This window comes from Pogona vitticeps, chromosome 5, assembly GCF_051106095.1.
Source record: "Pogona vitticeps strain Pit_001003342236 chromosome 5, PviZW2.1, whole genome shotgun sequence".
NCBI classification, from domain to species: Eukaryota; Metazoa; Chordata; class Lepidosauria; order Squamata; family Agamidae; genus Pogona; species Pogona vitticeps.
This window is the reverse complement of record NC_135787.1, coordinates 31,589,864-31,613,304: the sequence shown is the minus strand read 5'-3', so window position 1 is coordinate 31,613,304 and position 23,441 is coordinate 31,589,864. Positions and strand designations below refer to the sequence as shown.

General features: G+C 38.4%; 1 protein-coding gene across 2 annotated transcripts in view; it reads right to left on the bottom strand.

Moving 5' to 3' along the window:
• AFG2A (AAA ATPase AFG2A) overlaps window positions 1–23,441 on the bottom strand; it is a 208,645-nt gene that overhangs the window by 17,722 nt on the left and 167,482 nt on the right. The window lies entirely within an intron of this gene.

The following is a 23,441-nucleotide window of genomic DNA, read 5'->3' as shown; positions in this document are numbered from 1 at the left end:
GCTGTGGAAGGCGCAAGCCAAGAGAAATAACATTTAACTTCAGCCTCATGTGAAATCGATTGTAGATGATCAAAAGAATCTGAAAATATGTTATTACTGGGCCCACATACTAATAGAAGACTTTTATAAGGAAGCTGAAACATACCTTTACCTTCACAAAATTCAAAAATTATAATGTAGATAACAGGCTGTCACAAGCAAAAATGATAGTGATAATAGTTCGTTCGTTCGTTCGTTTAGTCGTGTCCGACTCTTCGTGACCCCATGGACCAGAGCACGCCAGGCCCTCCTATCTTCCACTGCCTCCCGGAGTTGGGTCAGATTCATGTTGGTTGCTTCGGTGACACTGTCCAACCAGCTCATCCTCTGTCGTCCCCTTCTCCTCTTGCCTTCACACTTTCCCAACATTAAGGTCTTTTCCAGGGAGTCCTCTCTTCTCATGAGATGGCCAAAGTATTGGAGCCTCAGCTTCAGGATCTGTCCTTCCAGTGAGCACTCAGGGTTGATTTCCTTTAGAATTGATAGGTTTGTTCTCCTTGCAGTCCAGGGGACTCTCAATAGCCTCCTCCAGCACCACAATTCAAAGGCATCAATTCAAAGGCATCATGATAATAGCAGGGAGAGGGAAATTGTGATATATTTGTTATGGAATTTAAGATTACAAGAGCATGGTAGTAATATTATTTTAATTAAAAAAACCTAAAATCCTTTTCTCTGAATTAACAGAAGCATGTAATGTCCAGATTATAAGCAGGAGAAGTTCCACTTCGGCCTATGCTATCAAGGCACTGATGTTTCAGTTTTTCTTAAATAGGACAACAATCAACAAACACATCCAGTAAATGGTAATAAAAAGTGTGGAAACAATATTCTACAAAGAATGACTGAAACAGATGAGTGTATTTTAACTTACGAGCAGAATATAAGTTTAGAGGAGAGCCATGATAGCCATCTTCAAATATTTATTTATTTATTTGATTTATTTGATTTATTTATTTATTTGATTTATACCCAGCCTATCTGGACTACTTGTCCACTCTGGAAAGTTGTCAAATAAGAGATTCTCTGTTACTCCACAGGATAATAATTCACAAAAGAAAATTGAAGAGTAACAAATTTTGCTAGATATTGCCAAAATCTTAACAGTTAACACTACTCTGCAGTGGACTAGACAATTGTGGTCAGTAGTGGGTTTGGCTTTCATTGATGGAAATGTTTAAGTAGAGACTGCTTGGCCAGCTGTCAGAAATCTGTAGTTGCATCCTGAGCTAAACATGGATAGGAATGTATCCCAATATTTCAAATGGGAGTGTATTTAAGTATACTGAAGGAGTAGTATGTTCCTCTGATCTCAGAGGCCATATTTCTAAATAAATACATAGGATTTATGCTGATTTGTAAAAATTGAGTATGCGAACTTTTAAGTAATACGGAATGTTTTAATATATACCATATTTTCCCGTGTATAAGACAATACTTTTGTCTAAAATGTTTAGACTGAATATTGAGGGTTGAGGGTCTTATACAAAGAAATAAGCTGAGGAGAGAACCGTGCAATTGCAAAATTGTCCATACTTTGCCTCTGCAAACAGGCTTCCTTCAGTCATGAGGCTTAGCTGCCTCGAATCACAAGGTTTAGTTTTCTACAGTCACGAGCCTTATGTAACTGATGTCAACTGATGCTGAACAAACCAATTGGAACACACCTTGTTGGAAGTGCAGCATGTAGGCAGTGCTCAGATGCAACAGGGACTGGTAATGTTGGAGCATTCTAAGCCCAGAGGCTGAATAAAGTGATATGTTCAAAGCTAAGTGTGATGCATAATATGACAGTACTGGTATGTATTTTATTTTATGCTTAAAATGTTCTATTTTATGCTTAAAATGTTGATTTCTTAACTTTGAGTTGAAAAGTGGGGGGTCTTATACATTGGGGCATCTTATACACAGAAAAGTTTCACAGATAAATATTTCACAGATAAATATTAGAAGCTGAGGTAATTAAACACAAGGAGAGCCGCAATCAGAACATATTAACAATTTTGCATGGTTAAATACATGATTGGCAATCAGAAGCCCTTACCAATCCACCACAAATCAGTAGATTTGTACAATAGACCACAATCTGTCTTCTCACTTTGTACAATATATGCAGCCACAGCTTTATTTGCATTTTCTGCTGCAATGATACTGTGATAGTGCTGTATGAAGTATCCAGGTTTTGATATAATAAACTACAAAATACCAGCTGCTAGGAGTAAACAACACGAATGGGCTATTAACCATTTAAAGATTTCTTTGGAGGCATTTGGATATAGCCAGTGGAAAACAGAATATCTGACTAGAGGGAACTAGTCAGTGTTTTCTGCTATGGCAATGTGACCAGTTATGGTAGAAATAGCAAACAAGCCTTTAGTTGTTCGTAGAATTCTTTACTTGTACACCTGTATTGTTTCTAGTGAATACATTTGGATATGAAGAAAGATGCCACCCTGGGCCAGTAGCCAGCATTGTTATTCTGCTATGACAAACAATATTATGCTTTCAGAATCTAATTCTGGAATGTGCACAAAGAAAGGGAGATTGAAGCAGTTTCCATACAGTTGCCTAACTGTGCAGCTGACCAAACTCTTTGCATGAGCAGTTGCATGAGCTGCTGTGCCACCATTTGCAAAATTAGAAACATGCCTAAGGTCTCAAATGGAAATATTTAGCAAGTGTGCTACCATATTGTTTATCCACAGAAACCAACTAGCCAAGAAGCAAAACAGTAATCTTAACAGGCATCAATCCCAACTTTTTGCATATTTAGGTCAAGGAATTGGTTCTTAAAATATTATTAAATTAGGGAGTTTCCCCCCAGTATGTGTCCACAATGAAATAAGTTATGCTCATACATGTTGATCCAATATTCTTTCATTATTCATTTACTTTTTTTCCTGTGGGAAGCATTTTCGTAATACTATAATGTCTTGCTACACACTGCACTAGCATCAGTTATGCAAGAAATTAATCAAACAGTTCCTATTGCAAAATGTTCTGGAGGATGAACGAATGCAGAATAAAGAAGTAAACAAAAGAGGCTAAAATATGTTCAGCAAATGTTTAAATGTTTGGCTAGACTACACACTAGTTTTAGAATTAAGACTCTATAGCTCCTCCATAATTTAAATAAACGCTAGAAGAAAGCAAACCAATATAATCAGGGCAATATTATTTTGCCAAGAGAGTTTAAATATGTCAACCATCTCTATATATTTATAGACCTTGCATCTGGCAATGAGATTCTGAAATGATAGGAAATTATACTGAAAAATTCTACTAGAGCTCTGCAACAAATTACTCAAGCTAACATTTAAATTGACAAAAAATTGAAACACTGACTGTCAATAGATACAGGCCATGCTCATGTTACACTATATGATTCAGCAACATACTGTAGGAACCCCATCATCACAATGGTATATTTTAGAAAGTAAAAGCTTTGTAATTCTCTGAGATGTTAATGTAAAAGGACTACATTGTTTATGTTGTTGCAACTGTTGGAAAAACATTCCTGTTTTAAGCAATTGTCAACAATTTACTCTACCCCATCCTGTTTCTACTCATCAAAGATCTTACACACATTCTTGATTTTAAGGGCCATTCATAATAACAAGACACATGTTTCAAGAACAGATTTGTTACTTCTGTATTCTGAAGAAACGAATCAGTAAGAATCTTTTAATTAAAACTAGTCATACACCACTGACTGGTCCATTAGGGGAAGTGGGGTGATGCATCACATCATGTTCAGGTTGTCGGTAGCCAGTAAACCCCTACCTGCCTTACAGGGGTTCCAGCTGTGTTCCCCCTTGCTGAAGTACCAGTCTCACACTCTCTGGGACGTACAAAGGGAGACAAGAGAAACAACACAAACATTTCTAATTTGGGGGACCATACATTTGCTGCTCTTCAACTGAGAAATAATGGGGTGGGGTAGTCTCTGAATTAATGATAACCTGCTTCTGTCTATTTGCGTTTGCATGTACAAATGCTTGCTTGCCTGACTTTGCATATGTATGTGTACAGAAGCACACTTCCGCCCATCACAAATGGCAGCACCAGCGCTGCCATACACCCTCTATTGTCAACACTACATTTTTAAAACAGTTGTTTAATCCTGAACTGTAAGGGAGTATATTTTCTCTGTGGTCAATCATTACCTTTATTTTACCACAAATACAAATACTGTATGAGACCTGACTTGTGGATCAGTAGTTACTACAAACATTGGTGATCAATTGGTGATATGCACAAGACCCAGTTTTTCTCATTGCTACCTGAGTAAAGCAGGGTAGGAGACCGTATTCAGGGATGTGCATATGATGTAATATAGTTCTATGGATCATGTAAAAACATGAGATACGCTGAAAGTGCAGCAAGGAGCAACATCCTGTTCAAACTTATGTGTGTTTAACTTCTACTGCAGAAGCTCCTGCAGCAATCTGAGATGGTGCTGGTCATGCATGATCACGTGCCCCATCAGACTGCTACAACAGCTTCCATAGCTAGAGCTCTACATGTGCAAATACTGAAAAGATTACTAGCCATTGGGGATTGCTGTGGAGCTCATTCCAATTTAAATGCAACATCTGCACAAAACATCCTGCAATAAAGCACTGTGAGTAATTATGCTTTGCCACTAGAGAGTGTGGTGAAATCTGGAACAGTCCACTCAACATTTTTCTCAGGGATGAAGCCGAAGAAGCACCATACTGTCCCTCTCAATCCTTCACCAGAAAACAAGGAAGTTCACAGTGATGACGGTGTGATACTGCAATCCACAAGTGTAAGCACAGCCACGGAGAAGTAAGTGATTTACTAACACACACTGCAAAATGCATGCAATGAAGAACACATGGTGTTCATCAAATGTTCAACTATGTTTTGGCTATCTGTTGTTTTTGCTGTTATCCAACAAAGATGAACATCACAAAATGGTATATTTGCTTCAGTAGCCTGATGAAAGAGACCAGGTTTCGGTAATCTGGAATTGACCAAAACAATGAAAATCAAGAATTTTTTAAAAATATCATTTGTACATACATGTGCCCTACTGCACAAGGCATGATGTACAATACATAATGTAGGAAAATTTAGGCATTTAAGCTATTACAGATGAAACTTCCCATGTTGAGATAAATACATGGTATTCCCAACCTACCTATCAATTTGGCTCATTAAAAAGCCAGCAACAATATATATGGGGAAGAGCAAGCAAGTATGAATAGTGCTGCCACTAGCAAATCAACTGGATTAAACATGGAAAGATGTCCAGTTGATCATGAGGGCAGAGACAAAAGGCAAATCCAGTGTTGCACAACGCACATAACTGAAATGTGGAATACGCAAATTATGAATCAATGCAAGCTCGAAACTATTAAAAAATGGAAATTTTAAACATTGTAGAAAATTAGCTTGTGCTTCATAGACTACAGTAAAATCTTTTGAATTGTTCTGAAACAAATGTATGTACCACTCGATTTTCCTAATGCATAACCTGTACTCTAGCCAAGAGACTTCTGTTAGAGTACAGAAAAACAGAATGGTTTCCCATTTGCAAAGGTGTCTAAAAACAAGGATGTATGTTATCTTCCTATCTGCTCAATCGGATTAGATTCAGAGGATGGAGGAGTGAAAATTGGTGGAAGAAGCATTAATAAATTAAAATAAACATATTATTGGCATAAAATCATATTAAATGACTGAAGAACACTGAAGAATGAAGTACAAAAGCAGAATTAGAGCTGAATATTATGATGACAAAAATAATGACTACACAAAAATTATAAAACTTTAATGCTGACAATGATGAAATTGAGATTGTTGCAAGATCTCCTATACCTTGCTTCAAGCATCAATTCAAATTATGCTGCAGCCAAGAAATCAGAAGACTGAGACCTGGAAGGGCAGCCTCAAAGGAACTAGAAAAGATCCTTAAGGGTAAGGATGTGAAATAGACTTTGAGGAAAATTTTATGGATACCATGTACTGACAGAAAGTAATATAAGTGAGTTCTAAATTAAAGGAAACTTAAATTTTCACTGGACACTTACATTACTAAACTGAAGCTATCATACTTAGGACATATAATGAAAAGCAAGTGTCACAGGAAAGACAAAATGTTAAGAAAGATGGAAGGCAGTAGGAAATGAGAAAGACTAAACATGAGATGGATTTACTCAATAAAGGAATCAATGGCTTTTAGTTTGCAAGATCAAGCAATTTATAACCGAATTTCGTAATGTCTGGATAAAAAATCAGCAGCCTTCCTACACCGTGACTGATGAGTACATTTTCTTATCACTAGATTAAAGGGAACATTAATTACGATGCTGAGAAAATTGGGCACTTTCAACACAAGCCACCAAATAAATACAGTACGTAGAATAAAACTGAATATATGAGTCTAGAGAAGTTAAGCAGGTTGACAAAATTTAGATACTATGTGGTATCTATGAAAGAGAGCCAGGGACACTGGGACACTGATACAGAAAACTACATAAACAAGTTTCAGGAACTCCAGGGGAGTTTGGGCTTATTTTTCTTAAACTACCATAGTCAATATTATATGGCAAAATGCTTTTCAAATGGAGGACACTTTCACAAACAGTTTGTCATTACTTTGTATACTCTGCTCTTTAAACAGAAACAACAGAAATGCCACTGAGGCTTGAACTAGGAAATCAGGATTATTCATACAGCTTCACGTTGGAAGCTCGCCAAAAGGAAGTGTGTGTATGCGTGTGTGTGTGTGTGTGTGTGTGTGTGTGTGTGTGTGTGTGTGTGTGTGTGTGTGTGTGCGTGCACGTGTGCATGTGTTTGTGTACGCACACGGACTCTTAGTACAAATATATGAGGTTGATAGATCTTAATCCACTTTAAACCAATTGTAGGTTTGGCACTGATAACTGACATCAGGTATATGCTGGATTTTCCAAAGTTCATAATGAAAATATTGATTCAACAGGATAAAGGGAAAAAAAAGTCTTAATAAATATCTAAAATATATTTTCCCAATATCTACAAGTCTTCTTTTTCAAATGATCAATATGGGGACTTTCCTCTCACATATGCAATGATTATACATACAGAAAATGTGAGTAAGTTATTGTCTGTTTTCTAAAATCAGGAGGGCTGTCATCGCTTTTAGAACCTGACTTTCTTTTTCTGTGTTTTGCGAGATCAAGATATGAACTTGTTATGTACACTTAAGCAGAACAGGAGGAGGAACAGCAGCAAAATCAAGATAAATAGCTGCTAGCAAACATCAAACTCAGAATGTAAACTTATCTGTTATCACAGCTCTAATAATAGTATGTGTGTATTTGTTCCTGTTGTCAAATGTTAGTGTTCGTCTGACATGCATGGAACAAACCATTCTAGTCAGACAGTAACTGGGTCAGAAATGGCTCCAGATTATCATTTTGACACTGATAAGAACATTTTATTCACCATGAACATCACACTGTGAACTATGACCATTTGAAAATATCTGGAATGCTTGGGCTTGTAACAAATGCTAGTTCTATCTTCAACAGAAGCAAGCAGGAGAATGTTATGGTAGTCTAGAATGCCTTGAGTTATAAAAAATTTGAAAAATGACAGGTGCACAACTGTCCTGTTTTGTATAAAGCTCTTGAAGATGAATGTTCAAGGCATAATACTGGAAAACCCAAAGTGGAGAAACTCTTAAGGTAACTCAATACTGTCAGTTAATAGCTTGAGCTAGATTTTAAAGGGTATGTGTTGGATACAAAATTATAAACTACTTTCTTTTACAAGACATGCTATGCTAACCGTCAGACATTTGTATCGTACCATGGGGATACATACAGTACAACCAAGTATTCACATGTCTAATCCTACAACACTTGTTTCAACCATTTATCTTCACCAGCAATTGAACCATTTTTCATAAAGTCTTCTTAAAAACACACACAAAATTGTGCACTGCTTGCAGTATCATTTAACAATAACAACTTTTGATATCCAGTTATCACAGCACTGTGAATGAAAGAAGCTATAGAATCACTACAGTTTACAGATATTAAATATTAACATGTAAATACATACTGTATTAAAAAATGAACAGGCACTGCTTTAAAGTGTTATAGAGGTGAGCATGAACTGCCAGTTCAGAGGTTAGTGCTAGTTTATTTTCCCACTAAACAGATGTTTGTTCAGTGCTTCCCAGTCCTGCCTCCTCCAAGGCAGCGCCTGGAGGAGGCAGGCCAGGAAAGCCGGGGCTCTGAGCCATCCCAAAATTAAAGAGAGTCAATATAACAACTTGTACTAGTCATGTACTGAGTCTTGTGTTGTAGTGGTTAAACTGCAGTCAAGACTCTGTTCAAGACCTGAGTTAAAGACCTCAATCTGCAGTCAAGACTCTGTTCAAGACCTGAGTTTAAGACCTCAGTCTGCAGTCAAGACTCTGTTCAAGACCTGAGTTTAAGACCTCAGTCTGCAGTCAAGACTCTGTTCAAGACCTGATCCTGATGGGTTCAGGTAGCTGGCACAAGTAAGATTAAGCATTCTATCCTTTCAAGGTCCGTAAAATGAGTATCCAGCTCAAGTGGGAGAGGTAATATGTAGCTGCATAATTAAATTGTAAACAGCCCAGTGTTTTCAGTGTTATGGGGCAGCATATAAGCAGCATGCTTTGCTTTTGCTTATTTAATGATGTGGCACCTTACACTGCTTGGCTAATTACTGTGCCATTTTTTATAGTTTCCTGTATAAATGAAAATACTAATTGCTATATGCACTAGGAAGCAGAAGTGTTTTTTGTGGAGCCTTGTTGAAATGAATGGAATCCGGCAGAGCAGTCCCTGGCAGACTGTGGCCAAAATGACCTCTCTCTCTGCTATCACACTGGGTAAATCAGTGACAAAAGCTGTGAGCTTTACCCCACCCCTTTCCTCCATTACTTCTCAACATTAAAATAAATACTTCCATATCATGACAGATATGTTACATCTGGCTACAGTCTTTGTACTTGGAGGAACAGCCAAGTCCAGTCAGGAAGTTTCTTAACTGGAAACACTGAACTAATTACTGAAATTTACACAACACACATTTATGACTTATTGAGGAAGAGGTTCGAAACATAACATCTTTTGTAACAGCCCTCTTCATTTTCATGTTTTAGTAAATTATTCTGCTTCAGAAATGGCGTTCATCTGAAAAGGTATGACTGAATTGCTATCTTCTGTAAATGAACAGGAAATCAAAAGATAGGCTTTGCAGTGATACCATGTTTTTAAAAAGCATCAAAACTACAAATGCATCTCTGTCTTTTCAGTGAGCCAGCCAGCAGACAAACAATCAATCGCGAGGTAGCCTAGTGAGTTTCATCATCTGGCCAAAGGATGGAAGGGTAAAATATACAGCAAAATTAAGTGTCTATGGGGTCTCTTAGCTAACAGTAGAAATACATATGTGAAGGAGGGGGGTCCGCCCTAAGTATGACTTAACACAGTTCCATTTTCATATTTGTAGCTTACGGAACAGACTAACAGGTAGATTTCCAGAAACAATACCATGTTCTTGTCTTTGAGCAGATTTTGACTTTGACAACATATACATTTTACAACCTTGATTTTAATTAAGTAAATACCTGGCACAGCTTTTCAGTCTAGCAGTATAGTTTGAATCTCAGTGCTGGAAAATATGTTTAACTGAATATCAGGACTGTTGGACTTCAGACTTGTGGGAGATACTAATCGCAAGATCCATTGAATACTGCCAGATGTGTAGACTTATAATGAATAAAAAAGATGCCTCAGATGCTTCTGAGGATACTACAAGTCTACTAATTATCATTCAGTACTTCAACAAAACTTAGTCCATGGCTCTTCCCCATAAAGCGCTACTCTTTGCTACTTCATGTCAGCTTAATTTAAGTGGAAGTAATTTATTGTATTCTCGAAGGCTTTCACGACTGGGATCAGATGGCTGTTGTGGGTTTTCCGGGCTGTTTGGCCGTGTTCTTAAGGTTTTTCTTCCTAACGTTTCGGCAGTCTCTGTGGCTGGCATCTTCAGAGGACAGGAGTCAGAACTCTGTTTGTGTTCTGGTGTAGTGTGTGGGATAGTTGAGTATTTGTAGCTGTGGGGTCAGCTTTTTGTCCTTTTCAGGAGACTGGGTGATTATCTCATCCACAATTCTCCCCAAGAGTTAGTAAGGAATGAAAATGAGTATCCAGCTCAAGGAGGAGGGGTAATGTGTAGCTGCATAATTAAATTGTAAACAGCCCAGACAGTGTTTTCAGTGTTATGGGGCAGCATATAAGCAGCATGCTTTGCTTTTGCTTATTTGATCCCGATGGGTTCAGGTAGCTGGCACAAGTATGATTCAGCATTCCATCCTCCCTATTTAATGATGTGGTACCTTACACTATTTGGTTCTGACTCTTGTCCTCTGAAGATGCTGGCCACAGAGACTGGTGAAATGTTAGGAAGAAAAACCTTAAGAAGAAAAATCTTAAGAACACGGCCCAACAGCCGAGAAAACCCACAATAACCATCAAGTCATTTATTGCGTGGAGAAGCTTTGCAAGGTCTTCCCAATTACAAATTATTTAATTGGGAGGCCTTATCTATCTACTACAAACCATGATAAACCAGACCCAAAGTTAAATGCTTTATATCTATACCATTCCTGTCAAATATAAGTCCATTACTTCCTTAATAATCTCCAAGGAATGAAAATCTACAAACATCTGTATGTTGCTTCCTCAATTAAAAAATGGCTATGGCAACCATTACTAATGAGGAACCCAATCTAAACGTAGCTGAATTTCTTTTTCCTTTGGAGGAATTTGATGAAATTGTCTCTACAGTTCTCTGCCCACAAATTTCAAAAGCTATTTGTGTATAGTTATAATGCAGATAATAAAATGAGGCTCATTCCATACTGATTCCAGCTGGAGAAATACCAATGCAGAGAGACCAAGCTTTACTAACTTGCTGGTTTCCAGCAAGTCTATGACTACCTCAGTGAAACTAAACACCATCAGATCACCTTGCAAGCATTATTTGTCAGAATAGCCTTCCTCCTACATTACTGTACTTTGTAGGATATCATGCAGATTATAGGGAATGAAGATCCATCCAGCCTCATATCCCTCTGCTTGTTTTTGTATCATCCTGCCTGATAAAGATATCATTCATTCATTTTATTTATATCCTACTTTTCTCCCAAAGAGGACTCAAGAGAGTTTATAAAACATTTAAATGGCAAATGCTGCTAAAATATAATGACTACAATTAGCCCTAGCCCTACCACAGTCACATCTAATCAAGCCGTGTCATTCTTATGTTTACAGAAAGAATTCAGTTCTAAATTAATTAAAAATTTATAGCAGAAGATATTTGATACAAATTATGCTCCAATTTTCCAATCATATCTGTGGCTAAAGTTTGGCACAAAGCACACATTTCTCACAGATGGATGAATGAGCTGTTGTTTTTGTCACCTGCAGATACTAATAGATCTGGAACCCACATAACTGAAACATGGCTCTACTGATGACTCTGGATGGCAAACATTCTATATTAATTACATTCAGAAATATCTATATATGCACAATGAAGTGCAAACAGATAGTGTCTGATTAGAAATACAGTGGTGCCTCACTTAGCGACGTTAATCCGTGCAGGAAAAAATGTTGCTAAGCGATTTCATCGCTAAACGGAATTAAAAAGCCCATAGAAACTCATTAAAACACCATTAATGTGTTCCTATGGGCCTCAAAACTAACCTTAAGCAAAAATCCTCCATAGGGGTGGCCATTTTCAGTGCCTCTAAAACGAGGACACACAGCGGGCGGCCATTTTGTTTACCTGGTGGCCATTCTGAAACCGCCGATCAGCTGGCTGAAAATGGGGGCTTTGCAATGATCACTTCCCCGCGATCATCACAAAGCGAATTTTCCCCAGAGGGACCATTGCTAAGCAATCGCTTCTGTGATCGCTTAAACTCCATCACTAAGCGATTTCGGCGCTCAATGGAGCGATCGCTAAGCGAGGCACCACTGTATACTACTCTGCCAAATAATAACCATTAACCAATTTAATATTCAATTATAAACTTAGTGTGTATCTCTCATTTCTTGGGCACCAAAATTAAACTTATGTATTTATTGTTCTTTTGAGTTTCATGTATCCTGACATAAATTTCAAATAATTGGCACAACACCAGAAATCCAAGTAAGGTAGCACAATATGTTCCCCAGTAACATCAGTTTGGAATAAACACCCTTATCTGAATTAGCCTTCAGGTAGTTCTAATTTAAATGCACCTAATGCCTACAACAGTACAAGCACAAAATTTAGTAGTAGCTAGATGTCAGTATCCAACGGAACATATTTTCTTTCAAGGAGAAAAGAAGTTTGTCAAGGAAATGGTAGGAGGGAATTTTGACGTCCCCAGGCTATTAAGAGCGTCTGGGAAGAGTGAAACAATGGAGCCCTCAGTTCACTGACCTTAAATTAAGCAGCAATGGACATTTTTGCAAGCCCTTTTTTAGTCAGACCTTGAATGAGAATATGAAAGAAAGTAAGAAAAAGAACTATTTGTTCATAGTTATTTTTCTCTTCTTTTGTCTCTGGAAGCAATAGAAAAGCAAACAGACCACAAAACTATTAACGTTTTAAGAATGCAAATATGTATTACTTTTAATACTACATTGCCACATAGCAACCATATCTCATCCACAATTCTCCCCCAAAATGAGTAAGGAATGAAAATAAAAGGAAAGAAGGAGTGATATAAAGAAGCAAAAAAGGTACTATACTACAAATAAAGCCAGAATGATGTAGCACTGAAGCAAGTCTCAAAAAATCTCAGTTCAAATCCCTACTTGGCCATGAACCTGATAGGGTAACTTTAGGCCAATCACATCCTTGCAACCTACAACATCTCACAGTATCAGTGAACAGGAGAATATTACAGTGGGGTCTCTACTTAAGAACTTAATCCGTATTGGAAGGTGGTTCTCAAGTTGAAAAGTTCTTATGTTGAATCTGCATTTCCCATAGGAACGCATTGAAAACCATTTAATCCGTATCTGCTCTTTTCCGTCCATAGAAACTACAGTGGAACCTCTACTTAAGAACTTAATCCATTTTGGAATGGTGTTCTTAAGCTGAAACGTTCTTAAGTTGAAGCAAAATTTCCCATAGGAATGGACTGAAAACCAATTAATCCGTTCTGGCTGTTTTTTTGTTATGTAGAGGTGTGTTCGTACATTGAAGCATTAGTTCCCATAGGAACTAATGCAAAGCTGGTTAATACGTACTATACCACTAGGGGGAGATTTTTTTTTAACCTAAAATGATCTAAGGTTAAAAAAAGAGCAGGAAAGGTTTTTTTTCCTGTTCTTATCTTGGATTTCTGTTCTCAAGTAGAAGCAAAATTTAGCAAATGGAGCTGTTCTTAAGTTGGATTGTTCTTAAGTAGAGACGTTCTTAAGTAGAGACCCCACTGTATACATCATCTTGAGTTCATTGGCAAAAAGGCAGAATATAATTAAATGAAAGAGATAGAACAAGAGGAGATGGTAGACCAGACTTCTCAACAAGTTAGGCTCCACATAAAGGCCAAAAAGTGTGTGACTCCATTGTTCTCTGATACACAGGATTTTTAGCTTCTAGATTTTTATTAGACCAAAACACTTTTCAGTTATTTCAATCAGTTATTTGGCAAATTAAAATAGGGAAGGGAAACAAAGGTGAGGAGGCAAAATATTGGGACACCTTAAAATACTGGTTCTTAAACTTGGGTTACTCAGGAGTTTTGGACTGCAACTACCAGAAGCCTTCACCACCAACTGTGCTGACTGGGGTTTCTGGGAGTTGCAGTTCAAAAGCATCTGAGTAACAAAGGTTAAGAACTACTGCCTTAACAGATACATTGCAATGTGAGCTTTTGTTGATCCAAATCCATTTCTTCAGAGACCTCAATTAGCATAATGTGGATAATAGCCTAGGTGTCTAATTTTTGTGTTGAGCAATAGTGTAGCAACAAGCAACAGGATTTTGGCTATATGTTTTTTGAGCAGACCTTCCAAATGCCTCTGGGCCATTCTGTATGAAATATAACACTATCACAGAGCTGCCAAGTCACTTTTCAAAACTTGCAGAGCACTCCTCTCTTACATTTTAAGACAACATGCAAGACTAAAAAGGGCTTATGGTCAAACCCTGCCACTACGGGGGGGGGGGAGGATTCATGGGTTGGGGAAGTTCACTGTGCCATTCTGCATATTACACAGAGATATATCTGGAAATTCAAGTTTTATTTTTTTCACTTTTTTAATTTAGAAAACATTGTTCCTTTATAATTTTAGCAACCTTCAGTCTACAAATTTCTTCTACCAGATTTTGGGAAGTAGAACCTTGGTAGCACTATGTCATTGGTTTTTAAACTCATCATTGGACCTCTACTTCATGCATCTCACACATATTATTTTACTATTGTGGCTGCAGGGTCTGCAGCCTGTGACATCAAAAGACCACGCCCTTAAGTCTTGGGTTTTGACTCCAAAACATAAAGGAAAAAGATGCTGGCAAATCTAAAGGAAAAGGTCCTGGCAAATTTAACTGGACACCATGGTTTAACTGGGAACTTGAATATGTTAGACTGATTTGTACAATCAATACTCTTCAAAAATGGAAGGTGGTGCAGACTCATGGCATAAGACTGACCTTATTTGCACTGAGATCTGTGTACTTAGATACTTACTGAAAAAAGATCTCAGGTCTGCTGGAAGTGACTATAAATAACCCCTGTCTTCTCTCATAGCAGTCAGAATGGGTTGATGCCAAGTGTGCCATGGCACTGACAACAGTGCTTATTTCAGAAGAGCTGGGGATCCCCTGTAACAGTCATGCATACCCTCCAAACTGGGTCTGAAGGTTTGGGAAATACCCTGGAACAGATTTTCAGAAAATAAGGAGGGTAAGGAAGATTGACAGAGAGAAAAAAAATAAATTCATTTGAAATGTGGTGTTGGCAAAGAATTCTGAGGATACCACTGCCTGACAGAAAGAGAAATATGCTGATTAAATAAAACAGGAATTTTCACATGAAGCAAAAATGACTAAACTATTCTACTTCGGGCACATTATGAGAAAATAAGGCTCTCTGGAAAATACTTTAATGCTGGGAAAAGTTGGACTAAGGAAAAGAGGAAGACCAAGTAAGAGATGCACTGACTCAATAAAGGGAGCCACAACCTTGAGTTTGTAAGAGCTGAGCAAGACTGTTAATGATTGGACTTTTCTAGGTCACTAACACATAGGTTCACCATCACTCAGAAGTGATTTGATGGGATATAACAATAACAATGTGGGGGACTGGAAGAGGCTAGCAGAAAAGAGGAAGAAAAGTGTCAGTGCTGTAGCATACCTCTACAAAGATATTAAGATTTAACCTTATGTTCATAGGATATGCCTAAAAATAGTGATGGCTTGAACAAAAGGAATAGCCATCTTACAGGAAAACACCAAATGCAGAACTGATAATTTGGTTTAGTTTATAGAAAACTGAGACCAGGAAGGGACATGACTGATGACAGAAGACTGAAGTATATTAGAGGAAGTAGAGGTAGTCTGTTTAAAGATAAAGGTGAAATAAAAGACCTAACTACTATAAACTAGTGACCAGAAATCAGAACATTTTCATTGTTAGTTGTATAATCTTCTGGAATAGTATCAATGAAACAGTTTTGGAAGCCAACAACCTTGTACAATTAATTGAATACAGAAAAAGTGGTTCATCCTGAAAGTATTAAACATTTCAGCAATCAGTGCAACAGCTAAAATTCTGTTAATAATTACATCTGAAATAGCATAATTGTTTTATCCAGTAAAACTGCTTTCTGGAGGTATCAAAAACTGTTCCTCCCTAATGCGATTTGATTAAACTGCTGCATCATTTATTAAAATAAAACTGGTAAATAAAAATTAAAAGTACTACTAAAAACTTGTATAAAATAACATTTTAAAACCCATCCTGAAGAAACAAAACAATAGCTGTTCTCCAAAGAGACCATTTCCTCCCAGAATTAAATTCCCAAGTGCTTATAAACAGCAACATGTTTTTCCTCCACAAGGAACCACTGCCAAGAAGAGGACAATAAAGAAGCACTGCCCCAGGGAAGACTGGAAGGGGAGGGGGGAAGGGAAGCACAGCTGGATGATAGATTGCTACTTTCCGTCTTTCTTTTGTAGCCTCTGTTAAGTGACAGCAGCTCCTGTGGTGCTGGCGACACACTTCCTTCTCTTAGATTCTACACTGAAATGTCTTTGACAACTTTATGTGAACAAATACGAGAGGGTGGGGGGAAAAACGAAGGAGATATAAAATTAAATTAGTAACCAGCAATTGAAGACCTGTAAAAATATAATGCTATAGCCTTGCCCTGCTCCCCCCACCCCCGTTTGCAGTATCTTGATTTTATTTTGCATTCTCAACTATATGCATGTCCAGGCAGACCTCCACTTATCACGCAATGGCTTTCTAAACTGCGGATTTCATTTCTTTTATTGCAGACTTCAGATATTGTGGAATAGTGAGTAGAGGACGAGGGCTTACAAGACCGTTTGCCCAGGGAGGCTCACTGGGGGGGTGGTAATGTTAAAATCTCTCCCTAAATACCTCACATACTTTGAAAACCTTGTTAGGATTGCTATAGCTTGGCTGTAACCTGATGGTACAAGAAAATAAAATGATCTTGCAGGGATGTACCTCATTTCCTGCCCTTCTGTGGTCCTCACAGCAATTCCCAGAAGGTAAGATTGCTCAAAAGTAGGGAAAACCACTGGGCTAGTCAGGTATCATCTAAACCAGTGGTTCTTAACCTTTGTTACTCGGATGTTTTTGAACTGCAACTCCCAGAAACTCCAGCCAGCACAGTTGGTGGTGAAGGCTTCTGGGAGTTGCAGTCCAAAACTCCCGAGTAACCCAAGGTTAAGAACCAGTGATCTAAACCAAGTCCCTTATGAATACACAGTGGAGGTGAAGAACAGATTTAAGGAACTCGATTTGGTGGACAGAGTCCCTGAAGACCTATGGATTGAGGCTTGTAACATTGTACAGGAGGGAGCAACAAAAACCATCCCAAAGAAAAGGAAATGAAAGAAAGCAAAGTGGCTGTCCAACGAGGCCTTAGCAGAGAAGGGAAACAAAATGCAAGGGAGATAGGGAAAGTTACAGAAAATTGAATGCAGACTTCCAAAGAATAGCAAGGAGAGACAAGAGGGCCTCTTAAATGAACAGTGCAAATATAAATTGAGGAAAATAATAGAAAGGGAAAAACCAGAGATCTGTTCAAGAACATTCAAGATATGAAAGGAACATTTTGTGCAAAGATGGACATGATATGGGATAAAAATGGGAGGAACCTCACAGAAGCAGCAGACATCAAGAAGAGGTGGCAAGAATACACAGAGGAATTATACCAGAAAGATCTGGATGTCCCAGGCAACCCAGATAGTGTGGTTGCTGACCTTGGGCCAGACATCCTGGAGAGTGAAGTCAAGTGGGTCTTAGAAAGCATGGTTAACAACAAGGCCAGTGGAGGTGGAACTATTTAAAATCTTCAAAGATGATGCTGTTAAGGTGCTACATTCAATATGCCAGCAAACATGGAAAACTCAGCAGTGGACAGAGGATTGGAAAAAATCAGTCTACATCCCAATCCCAAAGAAAGGCAGTGCCAAAGAATATTCCAACTACCGTACAATTGCACTCATTTCACACGCTAGCAAGGTTATGCTCAAAATCCTACAAGGTAGGCTTCAGCAGTATGTGGTCCGAGAACTCCCAGAAGTACAAGCTGGATTTCGAAGGGGCAGAGGAACTAGAGACGAAATTGCTAACATGCACTGGATTATGGAGAAAGCCAGAAAGTTCCAGAAAAACATCTATTTCTGCTTCATTGACTATGCAAAAACCTTCGACTGTGTGGACCACAACAAACTATGGCAAGTACTTAAAGAAATGGGAGTGCCTGACTACTTATCTATCTCCTGAGAAATCTATATATGGGACAGGAAGCAACAGTTAGAACTGGATATGGAACAACTGATTGGTTCAAAATTGAGGAAGTACAACAAGGCTGTATATTGTCCCCCGGCTTATTTAACTTATACACAGAATACATCATGCCAAAGGCTGGACTGGTTGAATCCCAAGATGGAAATAAGATTGCCAGAAGAAATATCAATAACCACAGATATGCAGATGATACCACTCTGATGGCAGAAAGTGAGGAGGAATTAAGGAACCTCGTAATGAGGGTGAAAGATCATGACCACTGGTCCCGCCACCTCCTGGCAAATAGAAGGGGAAGATATGGAGGCAGTGACAGATTTTACTTTCTTGGGCTCCATGATCACTGCAGATGGGAACAGCGGCCACAAAATTAAAATACACTTGCTTCTTGAAAGGAAAGTGATGACAAACCTCGACAGCATCTTAAAAAGCAGAGACATCACCTTGCCGACAAAGGTCCGCATAGTCAAAGCTATGGTTTTTCCAGTAGTGATATATGGAAGTGAGAGCTGGGTCATAAAGAAGGTTGACTGGTGAAGAACTGATGCTTTTGAATTGTGGTGCTGGAGGAGACTCTTGAGAGTGCTGTGCACTGCAAAGAGAACAAACCAATCCATTTTGAAGGAAATCAACCCTGAGTGCTCACTGGAAGGACACATCCTGAAGCTGAGACTCCAATACTTTGGCCATCTCATGAGAAGAGAAGACTCCCTGGGAAAGACCTTGATGTTGGGAAAGTGTGAAGGAAAGAGAAGGGGATGACAGAGGATGAGATGGTTGGACAGTGTCATCGAAGCTACCAACATGAATTTTACCCAACTCCAGGAGGCAGTGGAAGACAGGAGGGCCTGGTGTGATCTGGTCCGTGGGGTCACAAAGAGTCGGACACGACTTAACGACTAAACAACAACAAAAGATCTCACCACTGCTTTTCATGCTGTGGATGACATAATTTAATACAATACTAAAGAACTTGGTGAAGACTAGAGCAAGGGACATGTATATCAGAAGTTACTTTTGGGATCTTTTGGCCATGTTGCCTGGAGAGTTTTGGGTGATACAGCTAAAATCTAAGTGTTCCAAGTTCATGAAGAAAACAAAAAGTCCTGAATTTCTTGCCATCTACTCCTATGAAAAGTAACTATTACTGCTATCACTTGTTTACCAAGAGTTTTTGACTGTGAAGATTGATGTGCATATTTTAAGAAATTAATGAAATATATAGAAAAGAAAAGGACAAGGAAGTAAGACCCTTACTAGCTGGCAATGATTGTATACAAGGCTATATATGTGAATGTCTACCAATGTGAAGTCTAGTTCTGCACCATCATGTTACATAATTCCCATACTTCCTGAAAAGCAGACAAAGGAGAAAATACCTATATGGGACCAGAAGCTGTATATATGTGTTTATATGTGTGTTTGTGAAGCATGTGGTTATGGGTCCTCATTACAAACAAGCACTTATGGTCATTCACAATGCTGAATGATACCAGTGCTTGGAATATGTATGCATTCACTGTATTTAGTATTTTGTCAGACACTAAACATAGCTGTGGCTATGTGGTGGCGCTGCGGGTTAAACTGCAGAAGCCTCCGTGCTGCAAGGTCAGAAGACCAGCAGTCGTAAGATTGAATCCACGCAATGGAGTGAGCTCCCATCGCTTGTCCCAGCTCCTGCCAACGTAGCAGTTTGAAAGCATGTAAATGCGAGTAGATAAATACGTACCACCACGATGGGAAGGTAATGGCGTTCTGTATCCAGTCATGCTGGCCACGTAACCACGGAAACTGTCTACAGACAAACGCTGGCTCTACGGCTTGGAGACGGAGATGAGCACTGCGCCCTAGAGTTGGATGCGACTGGACTAAATGTCAAGGGGAACCTTTACGTAAACATAGCTGTATAGAAGTTGAGGACAGCTTTTCATGTTGATTTCTCTAACCATGGATAATAGGAATACTGCAGAATGTATATGTCAGGGGAGTTACAGCTCCCAAAATTAAATTTCCAGTACTTGCAAATAACAGATCATTATCTCTTTATCCTAAAAATTATTTATTCTGATCATTTGTGCAGAATCCTTTTCAAGTAATAAAAATAATTTATTGTTATCAGCCATGTCATCTATATGACTTCTAATTAGATGCATCCAAGACTCAGATGTAAGCCAGCTGAAGACTCTGTGGTGCTTTTAAGACGCTTTTGTCACATCAAACAGGCATTTGATGCAGCATGATTGGAAGTTTGTTAGCATTTTATTTTGAATTCTCTGTGTCGCTCTTGTGAGTTATTGCCCAGCAAGGAAGATAACATTGAGTCCTCTAGGTATACAAGTGATAGATTTATGGTTTCTTCTTATGTTTAATGTTCCTTTGGTAAGCATGGTTATTTGATATACCGTATAACATGATGCCAGCATTGGCTCTCACACCATAAACTGTCTGCCATAAAGTTAAAACTCTCTCACATCTTAATTTCCATAAACATGGGCACCTCAAATAGATATTGGTAATATACTAGAAATAAGAATATCTAAATTTTTATTATTCTCAGATCTGAGATCAGAATCTTTTACATGTTATTTGATCTGTCTCTATGATTGCCTTCTAGATTTAAGAAGGCCTTTGCTTCAAACCTAGAAAGAATAGATGAAAAATAATCATGACTTGCCCCTGTTTGGGGGGCATGTTTTTAATACTAATGGATTGAATACAAATGTTATTATCTGTCCCATACCATTCCTCCTGAGTTTGGTGGTAAAGGATTTAGGTCTGAAAAAAAAACAATTTTTCTTTTAGATTGCAAAGAAAAATGATGAAGTCAAATCTAGCAAAGAGATCAACATACGTGCTTATAAAAACAAGGAATCTAGACTCTGTTATGCCAAGACATGTTTCACCTACAGTCACTCTCTTATTGCAGATAATGCATGGTAATTATAATTATAATCATATTATGCTTTCTGGATAAGAGAGTTTCCTATTGACAGAATTAGCAACTTGACATCTGTCAAGGATCCACAAAGTTTCATTTTTTAGTTGCAAAAGAGTTCTTGAGGGCTTCGTGTGAAATTGTAATTACAACTCAGGAAAGCAAATTAAGAAAACATGTACTGAGCTTTTTCAAAGACAAACAACAGTGTCAGTTTTATTGAGACACTTCCCGTATCATTTGAGGCCAAAAATTACTGGAATTGAAGGAAGAAAGTAAGTGGTACCTTAAAATGTAAACCAGCGTTTCCTAGAACAACTCCTCATTTTTCTATTTTGTTTAATGTAGTGAAAAAAAGGATCATCTTCTAAGAAATAAAGAAACATCATTTCAACGACTAAAGAAAAAGTAGTCAGGTGACTGGCAAAACGTTAGGAAGAACCACCTTCAGAACACGGCCAAAGAGCCTGAGAAACCCACAGCAACCAAGAGCCTGAAAAACCCACAACAACCATTAGTCAGGTGATGCTTAAAGACCTTAAAGAAATAGGAACTTTAGATATCATGCTTGAAACCAACAGGCCATACAAGCCTTTAAAAAAATGTTCTGGTTATAAAGAACACGTTCCCCATCACAGCTCTTCATACCACCCATAGTGGCTTCTGATACAGCTGCATTTTAAAAAGGAAATCAGTTGAAGTACTCATTAGAATACTTACACGGGCCTTCTGGATCTCAATCCTTCTAATTAGGCTAGGAATGATCAAACATACCATGATGACCCAAAACCTCTTTTAAACCCAGTTAGAAGAATCTGTGGAACAGTGATTCCCAACCTTGAGTCACCCGATGTTCCTGGACTTAAACTCTCAGGAGCCTTCACCACTAGCTGTGCTAGCCAGGATTTCTGGGAGCTGTAGTCTGGGGACTCAATCAATGCTCCAGAAATTGTGAAGACTGAAGGTAAACTTGAAACTTCTGTTCTCTCACACAAAACCAATTATTTCATTTCAACTGCTCTTTTAGTGGTCTGCTTAAAAAGTGAGGAATTTAAATAAAATAGATTCCTACAGTAAATAATTAAACACCGGAAAGAGAGTTATCCTTTCCTTTTTTTTCCATTTGTTCATAATTTTATTTAATTCTTCTTTCAGTAAAAGAGGAAGAGACAGTCTGGACTGTTTTGCTGGAAGGAATTATTACTAGGGTTGTGCAATTTCATGTTTTTGCAATTCCCAGAATTCTCCAAGAATTCCTCAGGCGGCATTCTGGGAATTGTAGCCCATGAACCCAATTCTGCAGACCTTGAGATTTCACTTCCCTAGAATAGGGCTTTCAGGTTAACTACTTCCAATGATGATTTCATCTCATCTTACTCCCCCCCCCCTTCCTGTTATGGTGCTCTTCTTTGGAAGATGACCTCCACAGAGACTGGACAGGGGGACTACAACTCCCAGCATTCTCTGCACCTAGTCAGCCAACCACCACTACTGTTACATGACTGATCAGGGAGCCAGGCCACTCTAGCTACAGAGGACACTCAAAATTGCTTCGGACTGTCATACTAAATCGATACCCCCCTTTTTTGCACTTTTGCAAACCTGAAGATTCTCCTGAATCTGCTGCATGCATTTGTTGTTGCTTTGACCAAAGCTTAGAAAACATACTTTCTTGGACTACAACCCTTCAACCAGCATGACCTGCATAGACAATATCAGCAGAGGAATTCTGAGAGCGCCAGTCCAAAAAAGTAACTTCTACAAGCTCTGCCTTTGCCGGCATCAGTACAGGCACCTTCCCCTGACAACTCTGGAAACTGAATAAAAAAATGATAATGTAATGTAGAGTTTGCTTTCAGACAGATGAGAGACAAGCATGGGCCTGAATGAGAATCTGTAGTTTGCATGGATCAACATACTGCATAAGCCCTCCATAAACAAAGAAGAAGAAGGAAGACACACATGGGCCCTGCTTTTAGTTAGAAAAATGAGGACAATGGCAATAAAAATGCAGGTAAGTGAACCCTTAGAAGAAAATCTAAGCTTTCATTGCAATCTCAGCTTTTTAGTGGGGACAGGGGAATTGTAATACTATTTAGATTGTTACTTACATTCCAGAAAATTGTCACAATTTTTAAATGAGGTCTGGTTTATTAGTACATGGGACAAAACCTTTTCAGTTACAGAACTCACTCTGAAAGCCCTGTTCTTTTATCACATTTGATTTTAAGGTCCTTTCCTTTTTGTGATTTTAATATCTTACTGATTATAAGAACACGAGCAGAGTCCTGCTGGGTCAGGCCAAGGGCCCATCTAGTCCAGCTTCCTGTATCTCATAATGGCCCCAACAGATGCCTCTGGGAGAACACAAAACAATTAGATACCTGTCTCCTTATACATCTC